Source organism: Ranitomeya imitator, chromosome 4, assembly GCF_032444005.1.
Source record: "Ranitomeya imitator isolate aRanImi1 chromosome 4, aRanImi1.pri, whole genome shotgun sequence".
NCBI lineage: Eukaryota > Metazoa > Chordata > Amphibia > Anura > Dendrobatidae > Ranitomeya > Ranitomeya imitator.
The window spans coordinates 653,800,111-653,814,509 of record NC_091285.1 but is presented as its reverse complement, the minus strand read 5'-3'; positions in this window follow the sequence as shown (position 1 = coordinate 653,814,509).

The following is a 14,399-nucleotide window of genomic DNA, read 5'->3' as shown; positions in this document are numbered from 1 at the left end:
CCAGACCACTGCTGCCCGTGTACCCCTGGAACGAAATATAAAGTGCCTACAGCCATATGTTATTATGTTAGGCCTTAGAAGCCTGTCTGTGGCCCGTTCTTTTTACTACTCCTACACTGACCAGACCACTGCTGCCCGTGTACCCCTGGAACCTATTTAAAAGTGCCTAAAGCCCAATTTTTTTTTATGTTAGGCCTTCGAAGCCTGTCTGCGGTCCCTCCTTCCACTAGGCCTCCACTGACCATACCACTGCTGCCCGTGTACCCCTGGAACAAATTTTAAATTGCCTACAGCAAGCCCAATTTTATTATGTTAGGCAATCGAAGCCTGTCTGCGGTCCCTCCTTCCACCAGGCCTCCACTGGCCAGACCACTGCTGCCCGTGTACCCCTGGAACCAATTATAAAGTGCCTACAGCCATATGTTATTATGTTAGGCCTTAGAAGCCTGTCTGCGGCCCGTTCTTTCTACTACTCCTACACTGACCAGACCACTGCTGCCCGTGTACCCCTGGAACCTATTTAAAAGTGCCTACAGCCCAATTTTTTTTATGTTAGGCCTTCGAAGCCTGTCTGCGGTCCCTCCTTCCACTAGGCCTCCACTGACCAGACCACTGCTGCCCGTGTACCCCTGGAACCAATTATAAAGTGCCTACAGCCATATGTTAAAATGTTAGGCCTTAGAAGCCTGTCTGCGGCCCGTTCTTTCTACTACTCCTACACTGACCAGACCACTGCTGCCCGTGTACCCCTGGAACCTATTTAAAAGTGCCTACAGCCCAATTTTATTATGTTAGGCCTTAGAAGCCTGTCTGCGGCCCGTTCTTTCTACTACTCCTACACTGACCAGACCACTGCTGCCCGTGTACCCCTGGAACCTATTTAAAAGTGCCTACAGCCCAATTTTATTATGTTAGGCCTTAGAAGCCTGTCTGCGGCCCGTTCTTTCTACTACTCCTACACTGACCAGACCACTGCTGCCCGTGTACCCCTGGAACCTATGTAAAAGTGCCTACAGCCCAATTTTATTATGTTAGGCCTTAGAAGCCTGTCTGCGGCCCGTTCTTTCTACTACTCCTACACTGACCAGACCACTGCTGCCCGTGTACCCCTGGAACGAAATGTAAAGTGCCTACAGCCATATGTTATTATGTTAGGCCTTAGAAGCCTGTCTGTGGCCCGTTCTTTTTACTACTCCTACACTGACCAGACCACTGCTGCCCGTGTACCCCTGGAACCTATTTAAAAGTGCCTACAGCCCAATTTTTTTTTATGTTAGGCCTTCGAAGCCTGTCTGCGGTCCCTCCTTCCACTAGGCCTCCACTGACCAGACCACTGCTGCCCGTGTACCCCAGGAACAAATTTTAAATTGCCTACAGCAAGCCCAATTTTATTATGTTAGGCCTTCGAAGCCTGTCTGCGGTCCCTCCTTCCACTAGGCCTCCACTGACCATACCACTGCTGCCCGTGTACCCCTGGAACAAATTTTAAATTGCCTACAGCAAGCCCAATTTTATTATGTTAGGCAATCGAAGCCTGTCTGCGGTCCCTCCTTCCACCAGGCCTCCACTGACCAGACCACTGCTGCCCGTGTACCCCTGGAACTAATTATAAAGTGCCTACAGCCATATGTTATTATGTTAGGCCTTAGAAGCCTGTCTGCGGCCCGTTCTTTCTACTACTCCTACACTGACCAGACCACTGCTGCCCGTGTACCCCTGGAACCTATTTAAAAGTGCCTACAGCCCAATTTTTTTTAATGTTAGGCCTTCGAAGCCTGTCTGCGGTCCCTCCTTCCACTAGGCCTCCACTGACCAGACCACTGCTGCCCGTGTACCCCTGGAACCAATTATAAAGTGCCTACAGCCATATGTTATTATGTTAGGCCTTAGAAGCCTGTCTGCGGCCCGTTCTTTCTACTACTCCTACACTGACCAGACTGTCATGATCCCAATGGCAGGGGATCACAAAAGGACAAGCACAAAAACAAAAACAAGCTCTAGGGTGATGGAACCTGAGCTGACCGCGATCCTGAACCTAAACACACAACTAGCAATAGCCGGGGAACGTGCCTATGATATTTCCTAGACGTCTCGCGCCAGCCGAAGGACTAACTTCCCCTATTAGAAGAAACACAGACCTCTCTTGCCTCCAGAGAAAGACCCCACAGAAATAGCAGCCCCCCACATGTAATAACGGTGAAATGAGAGGAAAGCACATACGTAGTTATGAAAACAGATTCAGCAAAGTGAGGCCCGCTAAAGCTAGATAGCAGAGGATACAAAAGTGAACTGCGCGGTCAGCGAAAAACCCTTCAAAAAACCATCCTGAAATTACTTGAACTCATGTGCCAACTCATGGAACATGAGGAGTAATTTCAGCCCACTAGAGCAACCAGCAGCAAGGAATCACATATCTGGAAGCTGGACTAAGACAAAAATTAACCAAAACGTGGAACAGGAAAATCAAAACTTAGCTTGTCCTGAAGATAACAGAAGCGGGTAGCAGAGGTAAAAAGACACACTGATTACATTGATAGCCGGCGAGGAAATGACAAGAAAGCCAGGTTAAATAGGAAACTCCCATATCCTGATGGAACAGGTGAACACCAGAGACCGCAGAGAACACAAGTCACCCAGTACCACCAGTAGCCACCAGAGGGAGCCCAAAAACAGAACTCACAACAGTACCCCCCCTTGAGGAGGGGTCATCGAACCCTCACGAGAACCACCAGGGCGACCAGGATGAGCCCTATGAAATGCACGGACCAAATCGGCAGCATGAACATCAGAGGCAACCACCCAAGAATTATCCTCCTGACCATAACCCTTCCACTTGACCAAATACTGGAGTTTCCGTCTGGAAACACGAGAATCCAAGATCTTCTCCACAACATACTCCAATTCTCCCTCCACCAGCACCGGAGCAGGAGGCTCAAGCGAAGGAACAACAGGTACCTCATACTTCCGCAACAACGACCGATGGAACACATTATGAATAGCAAACGATGCCGGGAGATCCAAACGAAACGACACAGGGTTAAGAATTTCCAAGATCCTATAGGGACCGATGAACCGAGGCTTGAACTTAGGAGAAGAGACCTTCATAGGAACAAAACGAGAAGACAACCACACCAAGTCCCCAACACGAAGACGAGGACCCACGCGGCGATGGCGATTAGCAAACTGCTGAGCTCTCTCCTGGGACAACTTCAAATTATCCACCACATGACTCCAAATCTGATGCAACCTATCCACCACCATGTCCACTCCAGGACAATCAGAAGGCTCCACCTGACCAGAGGAAAAACGAGGATGAAACCCCGAATTACAAAAGAAAGGAGAAACCAAGGTAGCAGAACTAGCCCGATTATTAAGGGCAAATTCGGCAAGCGGCAAAAAGATAACCCAGTCATCTTGATCAGCAGAAACAAAACACCTTAAATAAGTTTCTAAGGTCTGATTAGTTCGTTCCGTCTGGCCATTCGTCTGGGGATGGAATGCAGACGAAAAGGACAAATCAATGCCCATCTTAGCACAGAACGTCCGCCAAAATCTAGACACAAACTGGGATCCCCTGTCAGAAACGATGTTGTCCGGAATCCCATGCAAACGAACCACATTCTGAAAAAACAGAGGGACCAACTCAGAGGAGGAAGGTAACTTAGGCAAGGGTACCAGATGAACCATCTTAGAAAAGCGGTCACACACAACCCAGATGACGGACATTTTTTGAGAGACAGGTAGATCCGAAATAAAGTCCATGGAAATGTGCGTCCAAGGCCTCTTTGGGATAGGCAAAGGTGACAACAATCCACTGGCCCGAGAACAGCAAGGCTTAGCCCGAGCGCAAACTTCACAAGACTGCACAAAAGAACGCACATCCCTTGACAAGGAAGGCCACCAAAAAGACCTGGCCACCAAGTCTCTAGTACCAAATATTCCAGGATGACCTGCCAACGCAGAAGAATGGACCTCGGAGATGACTCTACTGGTCCAATTATCCGGAACAAACAGTCTTTCAGGCGGACAACGATAAGGTTTATCCGCCTGAAACTCCTGCAAAGCACGTCGCAAGTCTGGGGAGACAGCCGACAAAATCAGCCCATCCCTAAGGATACCAGTAGGCTAAGAATTTCCAGGGGAGTCAGGCACAAAACTCCTAGAAAGAGCATCCGCCTTCACATTCTTTGAACCTGGCAGGTATGAAACCACAAAATTGAAATGGGAGAAAAACAGTGACCAACGAGCCTGTCTAGGATTCAGACGCTTGGCAGACTCAAGGTACATCAGATTTTTGTGATCAGTCAAGACCACCACACGATGTCTAGCACCCTCAAGCCAATGACGCCACTCCTCAAATGCCCACTTCATGGCCAAAAGCTCCCGATTACCAACATCATAATTCCGTTCAGCGGGCGAAAATTTTCTAGAAAAGAACGCACATGGCTTCATCACTGAGCGATCGGAGCTTCTCTGCGACAAAACCGCCCCCGCTCCAATCTCGGAAGCATCAACCTCAACCTGAAAAGGAAGCGACGCATCTGGCTGACGCAACACAGGAGCAGAAGAAAACCGGCGCTTAAGTTCCTGAAAGGCCTCCACAGCCGCAGGAGACCAATCCGCAACATCAGCACCCTTCTTAGTCAAATCCGTCAAAGGCTTAACAACACTAGAAAAATTACTTATGAAACGACGATAAAAATTAGCAAAGCCCAAGAACTTCTGTAGACTCTTAAGAGATGTAGGCTACGTCCAGTCACAAATAGCCTGAACCTTGACGGGATCCATCTCAATAGTAGAAGGGGAAAAAATATACCCCAAAAAAGAAATCTTCTGGACTCCAAAGAGACACTTTGAACCTTTTACAAACAAAGAATTGGCCCGCAGGACCTGAAACACCTTCCTGACCTGCTGAACATGGGACTCCCAGTCATCAGAAAAAAACAAAACATCATCCAAATACACGATCATAAATTTATCCAGATATTCACGGAAAATATCGTGCATAAAGGACTGGAAGACAGAAGGAGCATTAGAAAGTCCAAAAGGCATCACCAAATACTCGAAATGGCCCTCAGGCATATTAAATGCGGTTTTCCACTCATCACCCTGCTTTATCCGCACAAGATTATACGCACCCCGAAGATCAATCTTAGTGAACCATTTAGCCCCCTTAATGCGAGCGAACAAATCAGTCAACAATGGCAAAGGATACTGATATTTGACTGTAATCTTATTCAAAAGACGATAATCTATACAAGGCCTCAAGGAACCATCTTTTTTGGCCACGAAAAAAAAAACCTGCTCCCAAAGGGGACGAAGATGGACGGATATGTCCCTTTTCCAAGGACTCCTTAACATAATTCCGCATAGCAGTATGCTCTGGCACTGACAGATTGAACAAACGACCTTTAGGAAATTTACTGCCAGGAATCAAATCTATAGCACAATCGCAATCCCTGTGAGGAGGAAGCGAACTGAGCTTAGGCTCCTCAAAAACATCCCGATAATCAGACAAAAATACAGGAACCTCAGAAGGAGTAGATGAAGTGATAGAAATCGGAGGTGCATCATCATGAACCCCCTGACATCCCCAGCTTAATACAGACATTGTTTTCCAGTCCAGGACTGGGTTATGAGTTTGTAACCATGGCAGACCAAGCACTAAGACATCATGTAAATTATACAGTACCAGGAAGCGAATCACCTCCTGATGAACGGGAGTCATACGCATGGTCACTTGTGTCCAGTACTGAGGTTTATTCATAGCCAAAGGTGTAGAGTCAATTCCTTTCAAAGGAAAAGGAACTTCCAGAGGCTCCAGACTAAACCCACAGCGATTGGCAAATGACCAATCCGTAAGACTCAGGGCAGCGCCTGAATCCACATAGGCATCGACGGAAATGGATGATAATGAACAAATCAGAGTCACAGACAGAATGAACTTAGACTGTAAAGTACCAATGGCAACAGACTTATCAACCTTTTTTGTGCGTTTAGAGCATGCTGATATAACATGAGCTGAATCACCACAATAAAAACACAACCCATTTTTCCGCCTATAGTTTTGCCGTTCACTTCTGGACTGAATTCTATCACATTGCATTGTCTCAGGTGCCTGTTCAGAAGACACCGCCAAATGGTGCACAGGTTTGCGCTCCCGTAAACGCCGATCAATCTGAATAGCCATAGTCATGGACTCATTCAGACCTGTAGGCGCCGGGAACCCCACCATAACATCTTTAATGGCCTCAGAAAGGCCATCTCTGAATTTTGCAGCCAGAGCGCACTCATTCCACTGAGTAAGCACCGACCATTTCCGAAATTTCTGACAATATATTTCTGCTTCATCTTGCCCCTGAGAGAGAGCCAATAAAGCTTTTTCAGCCTGAATCTCTTGGTTAGGTTCCTCATAGAGCAAACCCAATACCAGAAAAAACGCATCCACATTAAGCAACGCAGGATCCCCTGGTGCCAATGCAAATGCCCAATTCTGAGGGTCACCCCGCAGGAAAGATATAATAATCTTGACCTGCTGAGCAGGGTCTCCAGAGGAGCGAGATTTCAAGGAAAGAAACAACTTGCAATTGTTCCTAAAATTCAGAAAACTAGATCTATCTCCAGAAAAAAACTCTGGGATAGGAATTCTAGGTTCAGACATAGGAGCATGTACAACAAAATCTTGTATATTTTGAACCTTAGCAGCAAGATTATTCAGGCTGGAAGCCAAACTCTGGACGTCCATGATAAACAGCTGAGGTCAGAGCCATTCAAGGATTAAGAGGAGGAAAGAAGCAGCCAGGCTGCAATTAAGGCTAGGCAGCAACCTCTGAGGGGAGGGGAGGAAAAAAAAAAAAAAAAAAAAACTTCCTCAGACTACTTTTCCTCCTACTTCAGCCAATACGATTACCACTTTCGGCCGGCTATACTGTCATGATCCCAATGGCAGGGGATCACAAAAGGACAAGCACAAAAACAAAACAAGCTCTAGGGCGAAAAACCCTTCAAAAAACCATCCTGAAATTACTTGAACTCATGTGCCAACTCATGGAACATGAGGAGTAATTTCAGCCCACTAGAGCAACCAGCAGCAAGGAATCACATATCTGGAAGCTGGACTAAGATAAAAATTAAGCAAAACGTGGAACAGGAAAATCAAAACTTAGCTTGTCCTGAAGATAACAGAAGCGGGTAGCAGAGGTAAAAAGACACACTGATTACATTGATAGCCGGCGAGGAAATGACAAAAAAGCCAGGTTAAATAGGAAACTCCCATATCCTGATGGAACAGGTGGACACCAGAGACCGCAGAGAACACAAGTCACCCAGTACCACCAGTAACCACCAGAGGGAGCCCAAAAACAGAACTCACAACACCAGACCACTGCTGCCCGTGTACCCCTGGAACCTATTTAAAAGTGCCTACAGCCCAATTTTTTTTTATGTTAGGCCTTCGAAGCCTGTCTGCGGTCCCTCCTTCCACTAGGCCTCCACTGACCAGACCACTGCTGCCCGTGTACCCCTGGAACCAATTATAAAGTGCCTACAGCCATATGTTATTATGTTAGGCCTTAGAAGACTTTCTGTGGCCCGTTCTTTCTACTACTCCTACACTGACCAGACCACTGCTGCCCGTGTACCCCTGGAACCTATTTAAAAGTGCCTACAGCCCAATTTTATTATGTTAGGCCTTAGAAGCCTGTCTGCGGCCCGTTCTTTCTACTACTCCTACACTGACCAGACCACTGCTGCCCGTGTACCCCAGGAACCTATTTAAAAGTGCCTACAGCCCAATTTTATTATGTTAGGCCTTAGAAGCCTGTCTGCGGCCCGTTCTTTCTACTACTCCTACACTGACCAGACCACTGCTGCCCGTGTACCCCTGGAACCTATTTAAAAGTGCCTACAGCCCAATTTTTTTTTATATTAGGCCTTCGAAGCCTGTCTGCGGTCGTTCTTTCTACTACTCCTACACTGACCAGACCACTGCTGCCCGTGTACCCCTGGAACTAATTATAAAGTGCCTACAGCCGTATGTTATTATGTTAGGCCTTAGAAGCCTGTCTGTGGCCTGTTCTTTCTACTACTCCTACACTGACCAGACCACTGCTGCCCGTGTACCCCTGGAACCTATTTAAAAGTGCCTACAGCCCAATTTTTTTTATGTTAGGCCTTCGAAGCCTGTCTGCGGTCCCTCCTTCCACTAGGCCTCCACTGACCAGACCACTGCTGCCCGTGTACCCCTGGAACCAATTATAAAGTGCCTACAGCCATATGTTATTATGTTAGGCCTTAGAAGCCTGTCTGCGGCCAGTCCTTTCTACTACTCCTACACTGACCAGACCACTGTTGCCCGTGTACCCCTGGAACCTATTTTTAATTGCATAGAGCATCCTTTTTTTAATAGTAGGCGTACAAAGTCTTTCTGCGGTCCACTATTGAAATTGTCCTCCACTGCCCAGAGCAATGCTGCCTGTGTACCCCTGTAACCTTTTTTAAACTGCAGTGAGCCACATTTTTTGGTTTAAGGCCTACTACCTGTGTCTGTCTGCGCCATTCAATACAGCTGTCTTCCTTTGAAAAAAGCAGAGCGTCAATAGTCTTGTTTTCAGACTCTAGGAATTTTAAAACTGCATTGGGGCTACAACTTTGGTAGGGCCTACTAACGGTGTCTGCCGCCCCAAGGTGTGCCCCAGGTTTCGTCCACATTGCTTCGATCTTCCTACTCTCGTTTAGTAGTTGTTGCAAACTACTCTGCATTAGGCCTACAAATATGGTATGGGGTGTAGAGAGACGGTGTGTTACACTACAAGGTGTTCCCCATGTTTCGTCCACATTGCTTCGATCTTCCTACTCTCGTTTAGTAGTTGGCGAAAACTACACTGCATTAGGCCTACAAATTTGGTATGGGGTGTAGAGAGACGGTGTGTTGCACTCCAAGGTGTTCCCCATGTTTCGTCCACATTGCTTCGATCTTCCTACTCTCGTTTAGTAGTTGGTGAAAACTACACTGCATTAGGCCTACAAATTGGGTATGGGGTGTAGAGACGGTGTCTTCCGCTCCAAGGTGTTCTCCAGGTTGCCTTTCCTAAGCTTCTATCTTCAGGCTCTTGTTAAATAGTGCTTAAATGGAACAACTGCATTTGGCGTACTAGTTGGTTTGGGGCCTACTAACAGTGTCTGCCGCTCCTTGCTGTTCTCCTGGTTTCCTGTCCTGAAATTCCATTTTCAGGCTCTCGTTAAGTAGTTGTTAATGTTAGACTGCATTTGGCCTACTAGTTGGGTTGGGGCCTACTATCGGTGTCTGCCACTCCTTGCTGTTCTCCTCCACTGAACAAAGCTGTGCCACCTGTTTACTACTGTTGCCAATTTTGAACTGCATTTCGACTACTTACTGATTTGGGCCTACTCTCTGTGTCAGCCTCTCATTCCAGTTGTCCTCCACTGCAATGCCCCCTGATTAGTCCTGTGTTACCAATTTTGAACTGCATTTAGCCCACTTTATTCTTTGGGCCTATATCTGTGTTTCCTCCTCATCCTGCCCATTGCCCAGCCAGTGATAGATGAGTCTGCTGACCCATAACGCAACATTTCCCGTGCACGCTACACTGCAAGATTGTGACCCTGCTGAAAGTCAGGTCCCCCTTCCCGCATACCATACCACCTTACACGGGGACAAAGAGGAAGGTGCAGATGAAAGTGCAGGTTCCTTCATCAGGTGGGGGGAGGAATACTAGTTGGCGATGTCACTGGCACAGGGCCTCTCATAGTACGCAAAAGTGTTGCTGCCAGTGGGAGGCGCCCCCGCCGTGCAAACACACCGCTGTACTTTGAGGGGCCCTGTGCCAGTGCCAATGCCAACGAGTGGGCCCCCCTGCTTGCTCAGGATCACAGCACTTGCAAAGTTGAAATACTTACCTCTCCCTGCTCCACTGCCGTGACGTGGTCCAGATTTACTGGGCCCACTAATTACTTGAACCAGCCCTACCCCCCACAACTTTAGCCAAATGACCCCCAATATCAAATGCCTTCCAATTAATATAAGCTAAATTACGATTGACAAGCTTCTGTAACAAGAATGGATGTTTTTGCCTTTAAAATGGGCAGTGTAGGTGTTTTCCTGGCCTCCACTCACTGCCGACTATGCTCCCCCATTGACTTGCATTGGGTTTCGTGTTTCGGTCGATACCCGACTTTTCGCGATAATCGGCCGATTCCACTCAACTCGACTTTTAAGATAGTCGGGTTTCGCGAAACACGGCTCGACTCCAAAAAGGTCAAGGTCGCTCAACCCTACTTGACACAAGAAACTTCTGCAGTTCAGTTTGCGCAACTTGCCTCGTTAACACAGTAGGAAGCAAATCAGTCTCATAAGCTGAAGGTTGAACGTTTGATGCTCAGACGAGGCTCTGGCCCCTTGTTTTTTCAATCAATTCTGTCTCCATCTTTGGTAGAGAGCCACCGATTTTTCCCATTCAGTACCAAAACATAACCGATTGCAGCAAAGAGGAGAGCTCTAATAACAGACAGGGAAAAAAGGGTTGCTGAGTCCCTTATTACCTAGGAGTTAAAAGTGAGAATTAAGAATGGTTTGAGAGTTGACCTCAAATGGTATGTGGTGCAAATAAATAACCCAAAACTCTGGTGGTCGACATTTTTGCTGCATAGAGCAGTTCCAACCTAAACTGATTCCATCTACAAGGTACGTGGCAGCTTTTGAATGTGCGTATATATACCAAAGGAGGGTCACTTCCGTAGCAGGAATACATGCAGTCAACCAGCGATGCTAGGTCCTTTTCCGCATGGGGCAAGCTTTACACTAACCAACAAGACAGGTTTTTTTGTTTTTTTTTTAAAAAGAAGTTTTTTGCTTTGATTGAATAACTTTTACATCACTAAAGCTAAAACTTGCCACATGAACACCATAATTAGCATATCAGTTGGCAATCTGAAGAATATGAGTTTATTCCTCAGACGTGGTACTACTCCCTCCTTTTCTCAGGAGATTGTGTTACCAACTCAGAACTTTCCCATTAATTTCTGAAACGATTCCGACTGGAAAGGAAGTAGGAGCCCTAATGACAGACAGAACACATGGATTGCTCAGTCCCTTAACACTTTGGAGTAAAAAGGCGTAGTTGAGAATGAGTTAAGCTATGAAACAAAATTAAATCTTGCGCAAAAGGTCAGAATGAACAAAAAATACCCTGGTATTCAGCATTTTTTACTTCAAAGTGCAAATTCTAGCTGAAATACTTGTATCTTTAAAACACATTTCGGTCTTTGAATGTTGGCAGTAGTACAGAAAAAAAGTGAATTTCCATACCGGGAGTCGAACCCGGGCCGCCTGGGTGAAAGCCAGAAGTCCTAACTGCTGGACCATATGGGAACAGATACCTTCAATGTCATTGACAATATGAAAAAAGTAAGTTTAGTTCCTTGCATAAGAAATGTCTGCAGATTAGCAAGTGTGTCTTGTCTTGTTAGTGCAGTAGGTAGCGCGTCAGTCTCATAATCTGAGTTTGATCCCAACACGGGGCAGCATATTCCTCTTTTCTTAAGAGATCTTGTCCCCAACTTAGAACTTTCAGGTGTCAAGCGTTTCTGATAAGTGAGGAATTGTGAACCCAAATGCCAGACCGTACACACGGATTGTTGATACTTTTGGTGTTAAAAGGAATATTTGAGAATGATTTAAGCTATGAAACCTCACACGTGGTAGTATTCCCTCCTTTTCTCAGGAGACTGTGTTACCATCTCAGAACTTTTGCATTTCTTTCTGAAATGTTTCCGATTAGAAAAGAAATAGGAGCCTTAATGACAGACTGAACATATGAATTGTTGAGTCTCTTGACATTTTGGATTAATATAAGTGGATTTACTGAATTCAAATTTAAACTGTCATTTATCAATAGCGAAAACTATAAAAGCACTTATATTTTGTTTTGATACAGACACTGTTGTAGGAAATACTTTGAAATGTGTTTTAGAAAAATTGCATTAAATGTCTCTGCAACCAATATTTCCAGACTCTTATTACGGCAGTTTAACCTTCCATGGCCAATTTTTTTTTTCACTTTTGTTTTTCCTCCTCTTCTTTCTAGATCAATAACTTATGTGAACATGCATATATGACTAGTGTTGAGCATTCCGATACCGCAAGTATCGGGTATCGGCCGATACTTGCGGTATCGGAATTCCGATACCGAGATCCGATATTTTTGTGATATCGGGTATCGGTATCGGAAGTGTAAAATAAAGAATTAAAATAAAAAATATTGTTATATTCACCTCTCCGGCGGCCCCTGGACATCAGCGGGAGGATCCGGCGTCCGGCACGGCTTCTTTCTTCAAAATGCGCGCCTTTAGGACCTGTGGTATGACGTCCCGGCTTCTGATTGGTCGCGTGCCGCCCATGTGACCGCCACGCGACCAATCAGAAGCCGCGACGTCATTCCTCAGCTAAAGTCCTAGAATGAGCGCCTTCTAGGACCTGAGGAATGACGTCGCGGCTTCTGATTGGTCGCGTGGCGGTCACATGGGCGGCACGCGACCAATCAGAAGCCGGGACGTCATTCCACAGGTCCTAAAGGCGCGCATTTTGAAGAAAGAAGCCGTGCCGGACGCCGGATCCTCCCGCTGATGTCCAGGGGCCGCCGGAGAGGTGAATATAACAATATTTTTTATTTTAATTCTTTATTTTACACTTTAATATGGATCCCAGGGCCTGAAGGAGAGTTTCCTCTCCTTCAGACCCTGGGATCCATGAGGATACATTCCGATACTTGATGTCCCATTGACTTGTATTGGTATCGGATATCGGTATCGGCGATATCCGATATTTTTCGGGTATCGGCCGATACTATCCGATACCGATACTTTCAAGTATCGGACGGTATCGCTCAACACTATATATGACACCACATATCCAAGCCCTTTCTACTTCCTGCCGACTCCAATGCAAAAATATTTCCTGGATCTATACATTCCTCAACAAAGAATCTGCAAAAACCCTAGTCCATGCCCTCATCATCTCCTGCTTTGACTACTGCAACCTCCTGCTCTGTGGCCTCACCTCTAACACTCTCGCACCCCTCCAATCTATTCTAAACTCTGCTGCCCAACTAATCCACCTGTCCCCCGCTATTCCCCAGCCTCTCCTGTTGTGAATTCTGTGGCAGAGTTCACTCCTGTGGTCACAAGTGGTACTTCGGCTGATTCTCTCTGGGAGCTTCCGTTTGTGGAGGAAAGTGGTACTGCAGCTTCTGAGTTTCCTCCCTCAGGTGATCTGGTGAGCTCGTTAGCTGCTTCTCTACTTAACTCCACCTAATGCTTTGATCCATGCTTCCTGTCAATGTTCCAGTGTTGGACTTGTGTATCTCTGGATCATTCCTGTGGCCTGCTGCTCTGCATAGCTAAGTGCTTCTTTGCTATTTGTTGCTATTTTTTCTGTCCAGCTTGTCTATTTGTTTTGCTGGAAGCTCTGGGACGCAAGGGGTGTACCTCCGTGCCATTAGTTCGGTACGGAGGGTCTTTTTGCCCCCTTTGCGTGGTTTTCTTTAGGGTTTTGTGTAGACCGCAAAGTTATCTTTCCTATCCTCGTTCTGTCTAGAATATCGGGCCTCACTTTGCTGAATCTATTTCATCCCTACGTTTGTCTTTTCATCTTACTCACAGTCATTATATGTGGGGGGCTGCCTTTTCCTTTGGGGTATTTCTCTGAGGCAAGGTAGGCTTATTTTTCTATCTTCAGACTAGTTAGTTTCTCAGGCTGTGCCGAGTTGCATAGGTAGCGTTAGGCGCAATCCACAGCTGCCTCTAGTTGTGTTTGGAGAGGATCAGGGATTGCGGTCTGCAGAGTTCCCACGTCTCAGAGCTCGTTCGATTATTTTGGGTTATTGTCAGATCACTGTATGTGCTCTGATCGCTATGCACATTGTGTTCCTGAATTGCCTATCACAACAGTACAGGAAGCCAAAAGTACTAATGATTCTCAATAGAGGGAAAAAAGAAGTTCTGAGACCATTTTTTTTCCTTTGCACTGTGATTTGTCTTTTTTTTCCCCTAGACATTTGGGTGCTTCAGGACACAGGTGTTACAATGGACATTAAAGGTCTGTCTTCATGTGTAGATCAGCTCACGGCAAGAGTTCAAGATATTCAAAATTTTGTGGTTCAGAATTCTTTGTTAGAACCGAGAATTCCTATTCCAGATTTGTTTTTTGGAGATAGAACTAAATTTCTGAGTTTCAAGAATAATTGTAAACTGTTTCTGGCTTTGAAACCTCGCTCTTCTGGTGACCCAGCGCAACAGGTTAGGATCGTCATTTCTTTTTTGCGTGGCGACCCTCAGGACTGGGCATTTTCTCTTGCGTCAGGAGATCCTGCATTAAGTAATAT